Here is a 21,533-nt window from a genome sequence, read left to right as displayed (position 1 = left end):
TTTAAGGTCCAACTTACCCAACTACAAATCCACTGTGAGTGAGGGGTGGTGGTGGCCATCCCGGCATGGCTGGACCTGCCTGATTCCCACAACCCACCCACCCCCGTCTCCATGAAGCGTACTTCAAGCTCATTCTGCTGTGTGCTAATGCTATTATCCTCCTGAAATTAAATATCAGGCTCCAACCTATAATGTTTCACAGGGTGGAATTGGGGTTATATCTTCTTGGATAGCACCACCTTCCATTTCCGTCGTGGCATTTAATTATGATGGGTATGTTAGTGCCCACCGGAGCATAACAAATTGTCATTATGTTATTCTGCTGAATCTAATTTAATTGGCAAGTTGTCACAAAAGCAATTATCTGTCGTTTATGTTGTTGTCGTAACCACATCTTGGAGAGCACCTGTGGTCTGCAAGGGAAGCCGGCTTCTCCAAGCCCACCAGCCTTGGTTTGCTTTTCCCAAAATGGCAGAACAAGGCTCTTGCCTGTGAGCTTCTCTTTTTCCTTTTTGGAAGGTTGCTTCTTGCTGCTTTTATCCCCTTTCTTCTGAATCAGGAAACGGAGAGGGGGTGGGGGAGAGCTTTGGCCCCCAGCAAACTGTATTGTGGGAAGATAGGAAATTAGAGAAAAAAATCCATGTAGGATGAGTGGCAGGGAAGAAGTCCAAATGCAACTGATCGTTGCTAAAACCGATGGTTGCAAATAAATCTGTCAATAAATAAATTTATTTATATTTTGGAAGGGACCTTGGAGGTCTTCTAGTTCAACCCCTGCTGAAGCAGGAGACCTTATACCAGGGGTGTCAAACTCAATTTCATTGAGGGCCGCATCAGCATTGCGGTTGCCCTCAGGGGGCCGGGTGGGTATGGCCAGGGTGGGCGTGGCCTACTGGGTGGGCGTGGCTAGAGTGTGTATGGCCTACTGGGTGGGCGTGGCCAGCTCTACATCGTTGGCATCAAGGGTGCCTATGGGGGCCTGGGCAGGAGTGGGACAGATCTGAGGGTCTCTGGCAGAAGGAGGGTCTGTGGGCCAAGGCAGTGGGGGCTGTTCCCTCACTGTTTCCAGGATGGCTTCGGGGGCCACATGAAACCACTTCGCGGGCCGAATCCGGCCCCCGGGCCTTGTGTTTGACATGTCTGCCTTATACTATTTCAGACAAATGGCTGTCCATTGGCTTCTTAAAAGCCTCCATTGATGGAGCACCCACAACTTGTAGACGCAAGCCGTTCCACTGATTAATTGCTCTCACTGTCAGGAAATTTCTCCTTAGTTCTAGGTTGGATCTCTCTTTAATAATCTTCCATCCCTTATGTCTTGACCTGCCCTCAGGTGGTTTGGAGAATAGATTGACCCCTTCTTTGTGGCAGCCCCTCAGATACTGGAAGACTGCTATCATGTCACCCTCTAATCCTTCTGTCCGCTAGAATGACATATTCAGTTGGACCAATAGTTTCCTTGACTTTTTGTTCTTGTTTTTTACATGTTGAAAGCAACTTTTAAAAATTATTTTTGGCACTTGTTACAAGTGTCACTAGTTCTGAGGGTCTGTGGGCCAAGGCAGTGGGGGCCGTTCCCTCACTGTTTCCAGGATGGCTTCGCGGGCCACATGAAACCACTTCACGGGCCGGATCCGGCCCCCAGGCCTTGTGTTTGACATGTCTGCCTTATACTATTTCAGACAAATGGCTGTCCATTGGCTTCTTAAAAGCCTCCATTGATGGAGCACCCACAACTTGTAGACGCAAGCCGTTCCACTGATTAATTGCTCTCACTAGTATTTCAACTGTAGTCTCACCAATGCAGTATAAAGCAATGCTATCACTTCCTCTGATCTTGATATTATTCACCTGTTGATGCAACCAAGGACTGACTGCATTAGCTTTTTTGTCAGCTGCAACACGCTGCTGGCTCATACCTATGTGGTGAACTACTAGGACACCTGGTTCCCTTTCACAGTTGCTATTGTTGAGCCTTCTGTCCTATACCTCTGCCTTTGATATTTCTTGCCTACATCTAGGACCTTACTTTTCCCGCCACAATATTGGCTCCAGTTTTTGGTGAGAAGAAAAAAAAAATTCCTGAATATACAGGCAATAAAGTGAAAGGAGGGAGGGAGGGAGGGAGAGAGGAAGGAAGGGAGATAGAAAAAAGGGAAGGAACGAGACGGAGGGAAAAAAAGGAGAGAGAGAGAGAGAGAGAGAAAAGGAGGAAGGAAAAAGAGACAGTAGAAGGAAAGGAAGAAATGGAAGGGAGGAAAGAAAGGAAGAAAAGATAGGAAGAAAAAAAGAAAAAGAAGGAAGGAAGGAAGGAAGGAAGGAAGGAGAAAATGAAAGAAGAACAAGGAAGGAAAGAAGGAGAGGAGGCCCCTTCACTCTCTTGCTATATATCCAATTACCTAAAGACAGCAACAAACACGACTGCTTCTTCCATCAAGTCAAACCTCTGTGAAAATATCAAAAGAAAACCTAATGGCATTAGAAAAAGGCTTAAAACTGCCAGCCTGAGAAGTGCTTTCATGTGACTGTGGTGCAGAGAGGCCATCCACTGTGTTATATGGAGGGAAAGCGATTCTGCCCTTTAGAAGTTTTTTTAGGGGAAGAAGCCTGTTGAAGATGGTTGGAATAAGCCGGCCAAATATTCCTTCTCTGAGAGTGCAGGAGAAGCTCAGCCTTGATTGTAACGGCTCCGGACTGAGATTAAAGCTAATCTTTCAGCTCTTCAGACTGTTGCCACCGCTTGATTGCTGCTGATTCCCTATTGCTGAGAGGACTCTACTGTCGCTCGATGCAAATAAATCCTTCCACCTAAGCTAGAATGACTGGAGCAGATTTTGCTTTCAGCGTCAATAAAGGTTTCCGCCATTGATTAAAAGGAAAACATGTCCTCCAGTCAAGTTTGTCTTCTCCTGACTTCATGGACTCATCCTTGTACTTTTCTGAACAGGATGGAAGTGATTACCTGTTGCCAACTTCTGCCTGACTTCTTCCCAATTAGCCTGTGAAAAAAACAACAACGTAGGAGACTGTAAGTTCTAGTTCTGCCTTAGGAATGAAGGCAGCTGGGTGACCTTGAGCCTGCCATTTTCTATCATCCTTATGAAGAAGACAAGGGCAAACCACTTCTGAAAGACCTTGCCATGAAAACTTCCTTCCTTCCTTCCTTCCTTCCTTCCTTCCTTCCTTCCTTCCTTCCTTCCTTCCTTCCTTCCTTCCTTCCTTCCTTCCTTCCTTCCTTCCTTCCTTCCCCTGTCTCCTCCCTAACTTCCTTCTTTTTCCTGTCCCTTCCTTCCTTCCTCTCTCCCTCCCTCCTTCCTTCCTTCCTTCCCCTGTCTCCTCCCTAACTTCCTTCTTTTTCCTGTCCCTTCCTCCCTCCCTCCCTCCCTCCCTCCCTCCTTCCTTCCTTCCTTTTCCTGTCTCCTCCCTAACTTCTTTCCTTCCTTTTTTTTCCTGTCCCTTCCTCCCTCCCTCCTTCCTTCCTTCCTTCCTTCCTTCCTTCCTTCCTTCCTTCCTTCCTTTTCCTGTCTCCTCCCTAACTTCCTTCTTTCCTTCCTTCTTTTTCCTGTCCCTTCCTTCTTTCCTTCCTTCCTCCCTCCCTCCCTCCCTCCTTCCTTCTTTCCTCCCTCCCTCCCTCCCTCCTTCCTTCCTCCCTCCCTCCCTCCCTCCCTCCCTTCCTTCCTCCCTCCCTCCCTTCCTTCCTTCCTTCCTTCCTTCCTTCCTTCCTTCCTTCCTTCCTTCCTTCCTTCCTTTTCCTGTCTCCTCCCTAACTTCCTTCTTTCCTTCCTTCTTTTTCCTGTCCCTTCCTTCTTTCCTTCCTTCCTCCCTCCCTCCCTCCCTCCTTCCTTCTTTCCTCCCTCCCTCCCTCCCTCCTTCCTTCCTCCCTCCCTCCCTCCCTCCCTCCCTCCCTTCCTTCCTTCCTCCCTCCCTCCCTTCTTTCCTTCCTTCCTTCCTCCTTTCCTTCCTTCCTTCCTTCCTTCCTTCCTTCCTTCCTTCCTTCCTTCCTTCCTTCCTTCCTTCCTTCCTTCTCCTTGAACTCTGTGGATTTTCTTCCCACCCAATCATCCAGGTAGTTGCTAAGAGTCAACCCTGACTCAAAGAAAGAGAGAGAGAGATGAGTCATGTGTCCAAAATATGACAATTTCAGCCTGGTCATTTGTGCCTTCAGTAAGAACCGTCAGTCAATTTCTTCTATGATTGATTTGTTAGTTTTCTTGACTATCTATGGTACTCTCAGAATTCTTCTCCAGAGTTCAAAGGCATCTTCCTAGCCCGCTTCTTTGAAATCCAGACTTTCAGTTCCACACTTGTGACACTTGTTTTCAGAGTATTCCAGATTTACTTCCCTTCTTCCCTGTGTGTCCCCAAGCTGCTTTTATTTTCAAGGCAACCGGACTCTCCGATTTTTCTTTAAGATGTTTCGCTTCTCATTCATAGAACCTTCAGTTCTATAAATTCATCTTCTTGCGTCTCCCATCTTTAGCCAAATTCTGGCCTAATTCTAGTATGAATGATCAGATTCTGACCATTGCAAAACAGGTTACGTAGTATCTGGAAGTGAAATGTCTTATACAAGTAGTCCTTGACTTACAACAGTTCATCTAGCAGCCATTTAAGGTTACAACAGCAATGAAAAAAAGTGACGTACAAGTGTTTTCTGCACTTGCTCACTTTCCAGAATCTTTTCGGATTATGGCAGGTTATAAATGTAGCAAGTACACGTTATACTACTACTACTACTACTACTACTACTACTACTACTACTACTACTAGATTGGCACTGCTTGATTTTTTGCTAAAGTTGGGCATTCTCCTGGATTCACGGCTCAGTTTGGAGGATCATATAGGAGCCGTGACCAGGGGGGCTTTTGCCCAGGTTCGCCTGGTGCGCCAGTTGCGACCCTATTTGGACTGAGATGCCCTACGCACAGTCACTCATGCGCTCGTTACCACCCGGTTAGACTACTGCAACGCTCTCTACATGGGGCTGCCCTTGAAGACCACTCGGAGGCTTCAGCTGGTGCAAAATGCAGCTGCGCGAGTAGTAATGGGAGTTTCCCGATACTCTCATATAACACCTCTTCTCCGCAAGCTGCATTGGCTTCCAATTCTCCTCCGGGTGAGATTCAAGGTGCTGGTGATAACCTATAAAGCCCTAAATGGCATGGGTCCGGATTATCTCAGGGAGCACCTGCTGCCAGCATCAACTTCCCATCGTCCTGTGCGCTCCCACAGGGAGGGCCTCCTCAGGGTCCCGCCAGTCAGGGAATGCCGACGGATGGTTCCAAGGGGGAGGGCATTCTCTGTGGGTGCGCCTGCCCTATGGAATGAACTGCCGGTAGAACTTCGGACTGCCCCAGACCTTCGCTCGTTTCGCCAGGACCTTAAAACTTGGTTGTTTGATCTTGCTGGCCTGGACTGAGGGATTTTAATTTTAATTTTAATTTTAATTTTAATTTTAATTTTAATTTTAATTTTAATTTTAATTTTAATTTTAATTTTAATTTTAATTTTAATTTTAATTTTAATTTTAATTTTAATTAATTTTAATTTTAATTTGTTTAATTGTGGGCTAGTCTTATTTAATTCTATTTTAAAGTGTACTTATTTGTATTGTTTTAACTCGCCCTGTAAACCGCCCTGAGTCTTTCGGGAATAGGGCGGTATATAAAATCAATTAAACAAATAAATAAATAAATAAAGTTACCAAACTATTCCTTAAATTAGGGCTGGTCCCCTTTTTCTGCAATTTCTGCAAAGATTTTGATTTTGGATTCTATTTCCAAATGTTTTGATCTCTCTCTTCCTCCTTACAGCTTCTCGCTAAATATCGCTAATTTTAACAATGGGAAACAAAAGGAAGGTTAAGAAAACTTTCACCTTGTTTTTACATTTTTTTTTCATGCGCCCTTCTTTTAAGAAATTGTGCTACTTGTTTACTAATGATGGTGCAGCAAATGAGAGAGGTGGTGGTGGTGGGTGTTTTCTCTTATGACTTCAGATGTGATTTGTTTTTAAACTGAGGAAATTGCCCAAGATGGCTATTTTATTTATCAGGCACGCGTTGGGGCTGATAGGATCCTGAAACGCAGGCAGCAGGCGAGAAGACCAAATCAGCATAATTCATTCTCCTTTTTTTCAGCTCCCGCCCTCCTGCTGGACGATCTGTGCAGAGCCATCCCTGCAGAGAGGCTTAATTGTCTCACTAGGGCAGGGGGTGGAATGGGGTGGGGGGGTGGGGTGGGGTGGGGCTTCTTTTCCATCCTTTTTAGGCAGGGATGAACTTGTATTGTAGTTTAAAATGTTTGGATATTGGCTAGCCAGGGCTGCTGACCCTCAGCCTCCAGACTGTGATGTAATGCCCCCTGCTTGCAGCTGCCTATTCAAAAAGTTTAATAATTGATGGGAGGTAAAGGTTCTGGGAAGTTAGAAGAGCCAGTCTGGTCCTCTCTCTCTCCAGCATCTCTCTCCTGCCACACCTCAGGTGAGAAAAGGGGGTGCCATCTCGGATGACCCACTGCCATTTTTGAAGGAGCAGAGGACCTCCACCCTTTGCAAACAGCAAATCCGAGAACTCTCCGTCTTGGTCTCTCGCTTGTTACGTGCTTTGGCCTGTGTCAAAGAGAATAAAAATGCAGAAAGGATCAGGAACACGTGAAGTGTTAATACCACTTTACAAGGCCTTGGTAAGGCCACACCTGGAATATGGCATCCAGTTTTGGTCACCATGATGTAAAAAAGATGTTGAGACTCTAGAAAGAGCGCAGAGAAGAGCAACAGAGATGATTAGGGGAATGGACGCTAAAACATATAAGGAACGGCTGCTGGAATTGGGTCTGTTTAGTTTAATGAAGAGAGGGACTAGGGGGGGACGTGATTGCAGTCTTCCAATATCTCAGGGGCTGCCCCAAAGAAGAGGGAGTCAAGCTATTCTCCAAAGCCCCTGAAGGCAGGACAAGAAGCAACAGATGGAAACTAATCAAGGAGAGAAGCAACCTAGAACTAAGGAGAAACATCCTGATAGTGAGGACAATTAACCAGTGGAACAACCTGCCTCCAGAAGCGGCAAATGCTCCAACACTAGAAGTTTTTAAGAAGAGACTAGACAGCTCTTTGTCTGAAATGGTATAAGGTTTCCTGCCTGAGCAGGGGGTTGGACTAGATGACCTTCAAGGTCCCTTCCAATATTATTATTATTATTATTATTATTATTATTATTATTATTATTATTATTATTATTATTAATTATTATACCCAACATCATCTTTCCCTGGCTTGGCTAGACAAAGCGGAAATAATGGAACAACAGAGTTAGAAGGGACCTTGGAGGTCTTCTAGTCCAACCCTTTGCTCAAGCAGAGACCCTATACCATTCTGGATAAACGGCTGTCCAGTCTCTTCTTGAAAACCTCCAGTGATGGAGCACCCACAACTTCTGAAAGCAAGTCTCTCTGCTGACTCATTGTTCTCAGAGACAGAAGATCTCGTGTTAGTTCTGTGTTGGATCTCTGTTTGGTAAGCTTTCATCCATTCCTTCTTGTCCTTCTTCAGGTACTTTGGAGAATAGGTCAACCCCCTCTTCTTTGTGACAGCCCTTCAAACTTCAGGGCATCGCAACTGAGTTTCTGGAGAAGTCTATATTTTGGGAAAGGTGAAAGCCACAAGAGGATAACCAGCAGTGAGGTGGATGGACTCTATTTATTTATTTATTTATTTATTTATTTATTTTGATTTGATTTCTATAGCCACCCATCTCAGGAAATGACTCTGCATGGCTCACATTTCAAAACGTATATTACAATTAAAATCTTACAAACATTTTAAAACAGTAAAAAGTGTTAAAAAACAATAAAAAACATTAATTAATTAATTACAGCAGTGATGTTTGCACTGTTGGAAAGTTTGAAGGAGCAGGATGGGGGCATCTGTTAATAATAATAATAATAATAATAATAATAATAATAATAATAATAATAATAATAATAATAATAATAATAATAATAATAATAATCAGGGCGGTGAACAGGGCAAGCATAAAAAATACAAGAATACAAATTTAAAAAGGATTAAATATATGCCCGACTAAAAAACAGTAATTACAAATATTAAGATAACAATAAGAGAAACCCCACCCATCCCCTATCAGGCCAGGCCGGCTTGTTTATACTTAAAGGATCAAGAGTTAACTTTAACTTAATGGGATATCCTCTTCTTCTTCCTCCTCCTCCTCCTCCTCCTCCCCCCTCAATTTTGAAATTGGATGTCTTTCTTGAGAAAGAAATTTGGGAGGAAAACAATAACTGACCCACAGAGATTGTATGGAAGTGATGAGACATAACAGGAGGCGTAGATAGAAGCCAAAAAGAGTCCCTAGTCTGCAGAAGGCAAATTGAGTCAGCTTCTCCAAAGGATGATGCCATGTATAATATTAAATCTTGAAAGCAGCAAGATGGTATTTTAAGCATCTGCTCAAAGACTATAATAAAGAGATTTATATGATAGTGAGTTACTGTATTTTGAGCATTCCGTTAAGCACACACATTGTGCTACTTACAGATGAAATGATCAAATCCTCATCCAGGCTTCAGAATATCATTGCTGTGTTTTCCTTTAGCTAGAGAAGGGTACTGAGAACACAAAAATGCTGAACAGTTGTTCAGACGCTGGAATAAGGGTTAGCCGGAACTACAGAAACATGGAATCGTAACAGAGAATTCAGAATGAAAATTACAAGTTGGCCTCAATGATGATGCGACTCAACCTTCCCTTTCTTCAACCTCTCAGCCGATATAGCAACACTCTATGGCAGGGGTGTCAAACCCGCAACGTCACGGGACGCGTCACGACGTGTCGCGACTTTTTTTTGCCATTGCCGGCAATGGGGTGAGCGCAGTTTTGCCATGACGCATCCGGCCCACGGGCCGGCAGTTTGACACCCCTGCTCTATGGCTTACTAGCCCAGAAAGGATGCAGAGATGATATCTTTAGAGAATAAGGAAAGTGACCGGGATGGAGATAGGCAAAAGCCTGTTGCCTTGGCAAAAGAGGCTGAAGCATTTTTCAAGTCAAGAACATCCAGATAACATTCAGAAGTGGCTAAGCAGACAACACCCTCACCCCAATTCACTGAACTATAAGGAGGAGGAGGAGATACAGCAGCATGAGATTGGCAAGTGCTGAGATTTGTCCTTTAAGTCAATCTGGACATAAGTGGTTTTAGCCTGGAGTTGATTTTATCTCTCTAAAGCACCTGAAGGCAGAACAAGAAGCAATGGATGGAAACTAATCAAGGAGAGAAGCAACCTAGAACTAAGGAGAAATTTCCTATCAGTGAGACTAATTAATCAGTGGAACGACTTGCCTCCAGATGTAGTGGGTGCTCCATCACTGGAGGTTTTTAAGAAGAGACTGGACAGCCATTTGTCTGAAATGGTAAAGGGTTTCCTGCCTGAGCAAGGGTTAGACTAGAAGACCTCCATGGTCCCTTCCAATTCTGTTATTCTGTTTTACGGTCTGGTCTATCTAGGGCAGAGCTTTTCAACCTTTTCACCCATTGTACCACTTTTAGGATATGGCAACATCCGAGTACCAACCAATCGCCTAGCAAGGTGTCAAAAACTTGATGACAAAAAAAAAGGAAAAAAGTGATGGAGTACAGGTAGTCCTCGACTTACAACAGTTCGCTTAGTGACTGTTCGAAGTTACAATGGCACTGAAAAAAGTGCCCCCCAAGTCACAGCCAAGCAAGACACCTGCCTGCCCGCCCGGCGGCGCTCTTCCTTCTCTCCGAGGTTTACACTCTTGTGAGCATTTCTGTTGAGGATTGGCAGCGGTAGTGGGGTGGGGGTTGTTTTGTTTTTATTCCCCCCCCCCTCTGCTGGGTGGTTGCAGCAGGTTTTGGTCACTTCACATGACCATGGGACATTGTGACCGTCATAAATATGAATCAGTTGCCAAGCATCTGAATGTAAATAAGACCCTGGAGATGCTACAACATTCCAGCCGATCAGCACTTCTTCTGGGCTCAACAGAAGCACCAGGATCAGCGCTGAGCTCCAGCTGGAGCCTGGCGCTGATCCTGGCGCTTCCACTGAGCCCTGACAGCCCTGCAGCTCCAGCCGTCTCTCGCTCACATTTGTGCGGTGCTGCCACCGGTTCAGCTCATTCCCCTCCCCCGCTACCACTTTTCTAGCATGGTCGCGTAGCACCTGCCAGGTGCCAATGTACCACAGGGGGTACCCATACCACCGGTTGAAAAGCCTTGATCTAGTGGGACTGACAATGGCAGAGAAACTAGAAATAGTTGTTTCTAGCCATTTCAAGTCTTCCCATCCTCCTGTTGCACCCAGTTTCAAAATAATGGACTAGAACAGGGGTCCCCAACCCCTGGTCCATGGACCAGTACCGGTCCGTGGCATGCCAGCAACCGGTTTGCACAAACAAGGAAAGCCCCATCTGTGGGATGCAGGCAGCACACAAAACCATGCACTCTGCAGTCCGTGGAAAAACCTGGTCTCTGTTACCCAAAAGGTTGGGCACCTCTGGACTAGATTAGAAGACCTCCAAGGTCCCTTCCAGCTCTATTCTATTCTATTCTATTCTATTCTATTCTATTCTATTCTATTCTATTCTATTCTATTCTATTCTATTCTATTCTATTCTATTCTATTCTATTCTATTCTATTCTATTCTATTCTATTCCATTCCATTCCATTCCATTCCATTCCATTCCATTCCATTCCATTCCATTCCATTCCATTCTCCAAAGGACTTGAGGGCAGGACAAGAAGCAACAGATTGAAACTACTCAAAGAGAGAAGCAACCTAGAACTAAGGAGAAACTTCCTGACAGTTAGAAGAACAATTAACCAGTGGAACAACTTGCCTCCAGAAGCTGTGGATGCTCCAACACTGGCGGAGTTCAAGAAGAGATTGGACAACTATTTGTTTGAAATTTTATAGGGTCTGCTGCTCGAACAGGGGGTTGGACTAGAAGACCTTCATGGTCCCTTCCAATTCTGTTATCCATCTAGAAGCGATTGCCATTGTCTTCTTCTGAGGTGATTTTGGACTTCCTCATGTAGTCTGAGCCCCACGTCAGCCCTTCAGGTAGTGCAGGATAGGAAACAATTTAATAATAATAATAATTCTATTCTATTCTATTCTATTCCATTCCATTCCATTCCATTCCATTCCATTCCATTATCATTATCATTATCACTATTCTATTCTATTCTATTCTATTCTATTCTATTCTATTCTATTCTATTCTATTCTATTCTATTCTATTCTATTCTATTCTATTCTATTCTATTCTATTCTATTCTATTCTGTTATTCTGCATTCTATTCTATTCTATTCTATTCTATTCTATTCTATTCTATTCTATTCTATTCTATTCTATTCTATTCTATACAGTAGTCTCATAAGTATTGATAATTTTGCGTGGGGTGGGGTGAAAATTCAACTTGGCCGATACAATCCAAGGCATTTCTGTAAGTTGCAGAAAATAAATAATCCTTATGAATTTTTCCCAGTAGAGGAGACGCAGGAGGGCAGCAGTTTTGAAGGTTGTCAGTTGCTCCATTCTAAGCACAAAGGGAAGGTAGAAACCCACGCGGATAAATGTGTGTTACAAGTCCTTCCTGACGGACCTCTGTTGGGGCTGGCGGTTCCGTCCTTAACCAATGTGATTGTAAAGTGAAAAGTTGCAGGACCACACCCAACGTATGGTGCACAGTTTATGAAGCGAATCACCATGGGTTGTTAAGCGGGACATCGTGAGCTTGCAACTTGCGATTTCCTGCCGGCTTCTTCATCGACTTTGCTTGTCAGAAGCCAGCTCTAAAGGTTAGAAATAGCGATCCTGCAAGAACTGAGGGGTTGTGCAGTAGTTACAATATGGGGGATCGCCTGCAGGTCTCCTTTTTCAGTCCTGTCGTAACTTGGAGCAGTCACTGAATGAGAGGTCAGTAAGCAAGTTGGCTTTAAGCTAACTCGGCTGCAGGTTGGGAATGAGATGAAAGCAGCGTCATAAGGATGTGTAAAATGAATGGAATAGAATAGAGCTGGAAGGGACCCTGGAGGTCTTCTAGTCCAGCCCCATGCTCAAGCAGGAGAACCTATACAAACTCAGACAGGTGATTGTCCAGTCTCTTCTTAAAAATCTCCAGTGATGGAGCGCCCACGATTTCTGGGGGTAAGCTGTTCGACTGGTTGATTGTCCTCACTGTCAGGAAGTTTCTCTTTAATTCTAGGTTGCTTCTTGATCGGTTTCCAACCATTGTTTCTCATCCTTCCCTCTGTGTTGTGATTCAGGGTCAGCCTGTGGGTTCGGCAGTTGGGTCGGACGACTCAGAGAAGGAGGAGGGGGGTGTTGAAGAGCTTGCTGATGATGGCCTTGAGGCTCCGCAGAGCCCTCAGCTGGGCCCCTCCCACCTGGTCACGACGGAGACCCAGCTGTGTGAGCCTGACAGCGTGGATGAAGATGACCCACAGCTGGCCCTGTTCAAGGACGCCCGACGCAGGAGGCAGTCAATCAGGAGTAAACAGAGGAAGGCAATGGGGCTCCTCGGAAGGAGGCAGAGAGAGGCCATGCCCTGAACTGTATTTAAGGGGAATGTGTGGGAGGGCTGGTTTGCTGAAGGCAACTGCTTGGATAGTTCCTGTTTCTTAGCTCCTGTTTCATGGTTGGTGTCTTGTCTTGCTCTGTTTTATGTGAATAAATTTGGCAGGCTTTATTCCAGCCTCTTGCCGTTTGTAAAGGGGTTGTCCCTGCTTTTGCTGCAGGGCCGGTAGCAGGCTGGTACAGAACACTCTGGTGCTCTGGTGAACAAAGTGACCCCCTCTGCCTTGTGGCAGCCCCTCAGATACTGGAATACTATTATCATGTCCCCCCCTATTTCTTCTTTTCTTTAGACTGGCCAAACCCAAGTCCCGCAGTCGTTCTTCGTACATTTTGGTCTCCAGGCCTTTGATCATCTTAGTTGCTCTTCTCTGAATTTTTTTTCCAAACTCTCAACATCTTTTTTGTGATACGGTGACCAAACGTGGCTGCAGTGTTCCAGGTGTGGTCTTACTGGGGTTTTATAAAGCGGGACTAATAAGAAGGGGACGACAGAGAATGAGGTGGCTGGATGGAGTCACTGAAGCAGTAGGCGTGAACTTAAATGGACTCCAGAAGATGGTAGAGGACAGGAAGGCCTGGAGGAATGTTGTCCATAGGGTCGCGATGGGTCGGACACGACTTCGCAGCTAACAACAACAAAAATACTTCGCGTGATCTTGCTTCTATGCCTCTGTTTATACAACCCAGGATTGTATTAGCTTTTTTGGCTGCTGCTGCACACTGCTGGCTCATAGTCAAGTGATTGCCCACTAGGACTCCAAGGTCCCTCTCACAGTTACTGTTTTTGAGCCAGGTCTCACTTAATCTTTACTTATATCTTTGGTTTTTCCTGCCTAAGTGTAAAACATGGCTTTTCTCCACATTGAAAGTCATTTTGTTGAATAGGGCCCATTGTTCAAGTTTGTCAAGATCTTTTTGGATCTTGAGTTTGTCTTCTGGGGTGTTGGCTACTGAATGGATGCATGGCAATTAATTAGTCCTGGGGCTGTGAGGATGTGCCCCAAATAATGAATCCCAGTCCCCTTTCTTGCACAAGCCATTCGTTTGTGCCGCCATCTAATGAACATGGTTATAAAATGCATTTTTGTTGGTTATTTTTTTTTTGCCCTCCTGCGTTCAGGAAGGAAAAAAAATCCTGCAGTTAACAGGCATTGCAAATATGGAAGGATTTTGTGTGTGTGTGTGTGTGTGTGTGTGTGTGTGTGTGTGTGTGCGTAGCTCTTGTGTATCCGAGGGCAGAGTTGAGGTGCAATGGAGAGTTAGGATTGAGGCAGGATGGAGAAAGGCAGACTGATTTTAAAAAAGATCTTAAGCCAAATAATGTAATCTGTTTGCACAACCATTGCACAACCCCTCAGTTCCTGCAAGATTGCTATTTCTAACCTTCAGAGCTGGCTTCTGACAAGCAAATTAAACATTTGCCTATGTTTAATTTGCAGTGTCGCGTTTTTTGTTCTGCAGTTGACATCCCGCTTTTTAAATCTGAGTTTGGAGGGGGAGGGGTTAAGAGGCAGGGATTTATTAGAGGCCTTTAATTATAAAATGGGTGTCATTTAATTATAAAATGGGTTTGTTGTAAATCATTGGAGTTTATTGTAGTCCTGCTAGTCCTTTCAGCTTGTTTTATGTGAGTCATACGTTTTCACACAAGTGAGTCATATGGTTTATAAATATCAATAAAATAATAAAATATATTTTGGGTCGCTTTAGTCAGCTGTTCCTCTCCATCACAGCCTTCATTTGCAGGATTTGTTTTCTCGGCCCAATCAAAACACCAATCATCCTCCTAAAGCTCATTATTGGTTTGGGGCTGACCTGCAGTCCAGATCTGCTGTAACAAACTTTGGGTTTCTTAAAATCTTTCTAATAATGCTCTTCTTCTTATCCTATAGATGACAGAGCTGCCCTAATTTATTGAATCCTGATTTAGGTGATACAGGGAGTCCTTGAGTTATGACCGTAACCGAGCCTGAAATTATAGTCGTAAGTTGTGCTGATCATTAAGCAGATCGCGGCTCGCTGCTTTTAATTTTATCTTTACCTTTTTGTAATGGTGGCCATTAAACAAATGCTGCAGTCATTAAGTGAACCCATTGTACCCAATGGGCGTGTTACTGACAAAATATGTTGTTAAATTGTGATCGTGTGACTGCGGGATGCTTGAACCATTGTAAATACGTTGTCAGACCTGCCCCAGCTGGCCCCTCAGAAAAGTAAGACTCTTGGATCCATTGAGCTGAATCAAAAGAACTTTTACTGAGAGAAACTGAATGCGGTAAAGTCAGGCGCATAAAGCCATCCTTTCAGTTTCCCAATCCCAACCCCCCTCCCCGACCAGTCCACCAGCAGCCAATGTGATGCCAAGAAGATATTTTGAGAATGCTGAGGTGCCAGGCAGGTAACTGCTCCCTCTCAGGGTTCGATGGCCTTGGAACCTGGCAAAAACTGGCTCTGGGGAATGAATCCATCTGTTCTCTGAAGACAGTCCCCCTCCCTAATTCCCAAGCAAACAGCAGAAGTGGGAAAATCCCAAGCACGCCATTCCCCCACCCGTCCTCAGCACAATGGCAGGACACCAGAGTATGCTGGATGCCTAGCAACCAAAGTTTGATCACCTGACTGTTGGGGATGATGCATTGGTTGTAAATGCAGGACGGTTGCCGAGTGCCCAAGATGTGATCACGTGTCCATGAGGCAGCAGTGATTGGAGCTTTGAAACCAGTCCTAAATAGCTCTGGAGAAGTCCATTGTAACTTTGAATGGTCGCTGAGTGATCGGTCATAAGTCGCAGACTACCTGTAAGCCAAAGTGCAAGAAGGGATCAACTGCGCCTTCCCGTACTTGTTTGGAGACATCACAAGCAAGAACGCAAAGGTGGAGTTTTCATCATAATGCGACGACACAACATTTGTCTCTTACTGCTCCTTACCCTTTCTTTTGACATCTATGTTTATAAATGTCTATGGAGATTCTCAGTCAACCAGGTCATGGTTGTCCCAAAAGTGCTTTTTGTCAAAAGGCAACCGGACCTGGCTTTTGTTTGAAGATGTTTCACTTCTCTAGACACAAGGCAAGTTTTTCCCCCCAGTGCCATCGCTCTGCTAAACACCTAACTCCCATAGCATTGTCTTATGCCTAAAGATATTTGCTCATGTAGTATGGCTGAATTACTATTATCCTTCCCTTCTTCTCATCTTTCTCATCTTTGCATATTTCCTACTACCTCCTTCTATTGGTATTTTATGATTTATCGCTTATTATTTGTATCATGATTTATGATTGTATCTTATGATTTATGATTTATGACATCACTTTGTTGTTTGTATGTACACTGAGAGCTTATGCACGAGAGATAAATTTCTTGTGTGTCCAATCACACGGCCAATAAAGAATCCTATCCTATCCTATCACATCCCATCCCATCCTGTCCCGTCCCGTCCTGTCCTATCCTATCCTATCCTATCCTATCCTATTATTAGAAGGACTACCTGTACTTCAATAGTGAACTTCACAAGACAGCTTCTGAAGCTTCCATTCTATTCTATTATTATTCCATTCCAGTTCTGTTCTGTTCTGTTCTAATATTATTCTATTCTTCTATTCTATTCTATTCTATTCTATTCTATTCTATTCTATTCTATTCTATTCTATTCTATTCTATTCTATTCTATTCTATTCTATTCTATTCTATTCTATTCTATTCTATTCTTCCATTCCATTTCATTCCATTTCTGTTCTGTTCTTTTCTTTTCTTTTCTAATATTATTGCATTCCATTCCATTCCATTCCATTCCATTCCATTCCATTCCATTCCATTCCATTCCATTCCTTTGCATTCCTTTGCATTCCATTCCATTCCATTCCATTCCATTCCATTCCATTCCATTCTATTCTGTTCTGTTCTGTTCTGTTCTGTTCTGTTCTGTTCTGTTCTGTTCTGTTCCGTTCCGTTCCGTTCCGTTCCGTTCCATTCCTTTCCATTCCATTCCATTCCATTCCATTCCATTCTATTCTATTCTATTCTAATATTATTCCATTCTATTCCATTCCATTCCATTCCGTTCTACTATTATTCCATTCCATTCCATTCCATTCTAATATTATTCCATTCCATTCCATTCTCCTCTCCTCTCCTCTCCTCTCCTCTCCTCTCCTCTCCTCTCCTCTCCTCTCCTCTATTCTATTCGAATGACTACCTGTACTTCAATAGTGAACTTCACAAGACAACTTTCTTAATAGGAACTAGAAATAATGGGACCAGGGGCTGTCAGCTTCAGTTAAACATCAGAGAGGAATCTGTGCCTCCCTTCTACGTGTCCAGCCAAGTCCCTCATTTTCCAAGATCAACATTTCATTTGCTGAGTTAAGAGCTCAGCCAGTTTTCACTACAAACTTCCAATAGGTTTTGTAGCCTCCTTGTCCCTCCCAAAGCAATCAGTTTGGCCATTTCTATTGCACCGCAGCCCCTTCAAGCGTGCGCAGGGCAGCAAAACAAAAAGGCTTGGCATGGAGATAGTGGGATTGTCAGCTTTCACACAGAAGCCAGAGAATTAAGAAGTCAGTTGTTCAGGAGCCAGTTTGTTCAGGCACCAGCCTAGAAAGTGGAAAACAGTGAGTTCTAATCCCACCTTAAGGCATAAAAGCCAGCTAGGTGACTTTGGACCAATCATCAGGAGACTGTGAGTGCTAGTCCCGCCTTAAGGCAGGAAAGCCAGCTAGCTAGGTGACTTTGGGCCAGTCAAGCCCACCTCACAGGGTTCTTGTTGTTTTTATGGGGAAAACTGGAGGAAGGATGCATTCTCCACCAGTCAGTTAAAACTCAAGAAGCTTTTTAGATGAGATGCGAAACGTTTTCAAGCGAAACCAAAATCCAGTTGCTATTTGAAAAAGCACCTTTGGGACATCTACATTTATAGATCCATATACTGTATAGTGTGCATTAGGCAAAGAAGGTGAGTTAAAAATCAGAATTAAGCATAATTTGTGATCCTGGCAATACAAATCATTGAGTTAGGTAGACCTAGAGCAGGGGTGTCAAACTCAATTTCATTGAGGGCCGCATCAGCATTGCAATTGCCCTCAGGGGGCCGGGTGGGTGTCGCCTGGGTAGGTGTGGCCTACTGGGTAGGCGTGGCTAGAGTGCGTATGGCCTACTGGGTGGGCGTGGCCAGCTCTACATTGTTCGCATCAAGGGTGCCTATGAGGGCCTGGGCAGGAGTGGGACAGATCTGAGGGTCTCTGGCAGAAGGAGGGTCTCTGGGCCAGGGCCAAGGCAGTGGGGGCCGTTCCCTCACTGTTTCCAGGATGGCTTCGCGGGCCACATGAAACCACTTCGCGGGCCGGATCCGGCCCCCGGGCCTTGTGTTTGACATGTCTGACCTAGAGCCTAACTAAGAGCCTTGGTGGAGCAGTGGGCTAATGCCTCCTTAAGTAACACCAGCTGCCTGCAATTAGTGCAGGTTCGCGTCCCACCAGGCTCAAGGTTGACTCAGCCTTCCATCCTTCCGAGGTAGGTAAAATGAGGACCCAGATTGTTGGGGGCAATTAAGCTGACTTTGTAATAATGCCGCTTGGTGGGGGCCAAAAGCCCTAATAAGCAGGCATATACATAGAATGAAGGCTATTGCTAAGCACATTGATTTGTGCTTTAGATTGTAAGCCACCCTGAGTCTTCGGAGAAGGGCGGGATATAAATGGGATTAAAAAAAAACCCTATACTGCAATCCAAGCTTTTTAGATCTTGCTTTTAACTTTGTTTTTGTTTATGTTTTTCTACCATGCTGTGTTTTTTTACTGTAAGCCAACCAGAGTCACTTTGGTGAGATGGGTGATGTAGAAATGTGATGAATAAAATGAATTAAACAAACAAAGGAACAAACTTAATGCTAACATAACTTCTGAGCTTCTGATAAAACAGTCTAGTTGAGTTTCATTTGTTCCTGTCTTCAGGATTGAATAGATTCAGCCCTACTGTCCTGTGGTTACAATGACCATGCAGCCTTTATTATAAGGGACTGTCCTTTAATTCAGAAAGTTGTCTTTTAGTTTTATTCTTTGTTTTTTCCCCCCAAAACTCCTTTTTATCCTTTGTAGGCACAATTGACCACGACTGAGCCTGAAATTTTTGTTGCTAAGCAAGACAGTTGTTAAATTAATTTTGCTCCATTTTATGACCTTTATTGCCACAGCTGTTAAGTGAATCACTGCAGTTGTTAAGTTAGAAACATGGTTGTTAAGTGAATCTGGCTTCCCCATTGCTTGGCAGAAGGTTGCAAAAGATGATCCTATGATTCTGGGACACTGGAGCTATGATAAATACACGAGTCAGTTGCCAAGCCTTTGAATTTTGGTCACGTGACCGTGGCGAAGCTGCCACGGTCGTAAATGTGAAAAACGGTCATAAGTCATTTTCTTCAGTGCTTTTGTAACTTCAAAAGTCACTAAACAAATGGTTGTAAGTCAAGGACTATCTGTATACCAAACAGGCTCCATTATGCAAAGTTCACAAAGAAACAGAAAAAAGAAGTCAAAGATGAGCATCTTTATTATTTAGTGCCCATCAATGACAGGGTTATTAGTATTAATCCTCTTATTTTTGTAATAAAGGGAAAATTCCTTTAAAAAACTTTACCTTGAAGATTACAGCAAAGTAAAGCAGCTGAAGGCAGGACAAGAAGCAACGGGTGGAAACTAATCAAGGAGAAAACCAATCTAGAACTAAGGAGAAACTTCCTGAAAGTGAAAACAATTAATCAGTGGAACGGCTTCACTTTCAGAAGATGTGGGTGCTCCATCACTGGAGGCTTTCAAAACGAGTGTGGACAACCATTTATCTGATCCGGGGGGATGGACTAGAAGACCTCCACGTTTCCTTCCAACTCTGTTATTCCCTTACTCTCTGATTCTGATTCAAAGACATACAAGATGCTTTTTTCTTCCAACCAAGTCGCTTTTTCCAGTATCGTCGTAACTTTGAATGGTCACTAAATGACATGTGGTAAGCCGAGGACTACCTGTATCCACACCACATTCCCAACTGATGTCACAAACTCTCTGATTCTGATTCAAAGACATACAAGATGCTTTTTTCTTCCAACCAAGTCGCTTCTTTCAGTATCGTCGTAACTTTGAATGGTCACTAAATGACATGTGGTAAGCCGAGGACTACCTGTATCCACACCACATTCCCAACTGATGTCACAAACTCTCTGATTCTGATTCAAAGACATACAAGATGCTTTTTTCTTCCAACCAAGTCGCTTCTTTCAGTATCGTCGTAACTTTGAATGGTCACTAAATGACATGTGGTAAGCCGAGGACTACCTGTATCCACACCACATTCCCAACTGATGTCACAAACTCTCTTATTCTGATTCAAAGACATACAAGATGCTTTTTTCTTCCAACCAAGTCGCTTCTTTCAGTATCGTCGTAACTTTGAATGGTCACTAAATGACATGTGGTAAGCCGAGGACTACCTGTATCCACACCACATTCCCAACTGATGTCACAAACTCTCTGATTCTGATTCAAAGACATACAAGATGCTTTTTTCTTCCAACCAAGTCGCTTTTTCCAGTATCGTCGTAACTTTGAATGGTCACTAAATGACATGTGGTAAGCCGAGGACTACCTGTATCCACACCACATTCCCAAATGATGTCACAAACTCTCTGATTCTGATTCAAAGACATACAAGATGCTTTTTTCTTCCAACCAAGTCGCTTTTTCCAGTATCGTCGTAACTTTGAATGGTCACTAAATGACATGTGGTAAGCCGAGGACTACCTGTATCCACACCACATTCCCAAATGATGTCACAAACTCTCTGATTCTGATTCAAAGACATACAAGATGCTTTTTTCTTCCAACCAAGTCGCTTCTTTCAGTATCGTCGTAACTTTGAATGGTCACTAAATGACATGTGGTAAGCCGAGGACTACCTGTATCCACACCACATTCCCAACTGATGTCACAAACTCTCTGATTCTGATTCAAAGACATACAAGATGCTTTTTTCTTCCAACCAAGTCGCTTCTTTCAGTATCGTCGTAACTTTGAATGGTCACTAAATGACATGTGGTAAGCCGAGGACTACCTGTATCCACACCACATTCCCAACTGATGTCACAAACTCTCTTATTCTGATTCAAAGACATACAAGATGCTTTTTTCTTCCAACCAAGTCGCTTCTTTCAGTATCGTCGTAACTTTGAATGGTCACTAAATGACATGTGGTAAGCCGAGGACTACCTGTATCCACACCACATTCCCAACTGATGTCACAAACTCTCTGATTCTGATTCAAAGACATACAAGATGCTTTTTTCTTCCAACCAAGTCGCTTCTTTCAGTATCGTCGTAACTTTGAATGGTCACTAAATGACATGTGGTAAGCCGAGGACTACCTGTATCCACACCACATTCCCAACTGATGTCACAAACTCTCTGATTCTGATTCAAAGACATACAAGATGCTTTTTTCTTCCAACCAAGTCGCTTCTTTCAGTATCGTCGTAACTTTGAATGGTCACTAAATGACATGTGGTAAGCCGAGGACTACCTGTATCCACACCACATTCCCAACTGATGTCACAAACTCTCTTATTCTGATTCAAAGACATACAAGATGCTTTTTTCTTCCAACCAAGTCGCTTTTTCCAGTATCGTCGTAACTTTGAATGGTCACTAAATGACATGTGGTAAGCCGAGGACTACCTGTATCCACACCACATTCCCAACTGATGTCACAAACTCTCTGATTCTGATTCAAAGACATACAAGATGCTTTTTTCTTCCAACCAAGTCGCTTCTTTCAGTATCGTCGTAACTTTGAATGGTCACTAAATGACATGTGGTAAGCCGAGGACTACCTGTATCCACACCACATTCCCAACTGATGTCACAA

General features: G+C 43.8%; 1 long non-coding RNA gene across 2 annotated transcripts in view; it reads left to right on the top strand.

Moving 5' to 3' along the window:
* Positions 1-21,533, top strand: part of LOC308679467 — a 44,127-nt gene that overhangs the window by 601 nt on the left and 21,993 nt on the right. Inside the window, exon 1 of one of the 2 annotated variants that reach the window (XR_014028781.1) lies at positions 7,649-7,680. The exons of the other annotated variant lie outside the window; for it this stretch is intronic. This is a non-coding gene — a long non-coding RNA (uncharacterized lncRNA). Of the gene's footprint in view, positions 1-7,648; positions 7,681-21,533 lie in introns of those variants that run through there. 2 annotated transcript variants of the gene reach the window in all.

The sequence above is a fragment of the Vipera berus genome (genome assembly GCF_964194415.1).
Source record: "Vipera berus genome assembly, chromosome: 1".
Taxonomy (NCBI): domain Eukaryota; kingdom Metazoa; phylum Chordata; class Lepidosauria; order Squamata; family Viperidae; genus Vipera; species Vipera berus.
This window is presented reverse-complemented; position numbering and strand designations above follow the sequence as displayed.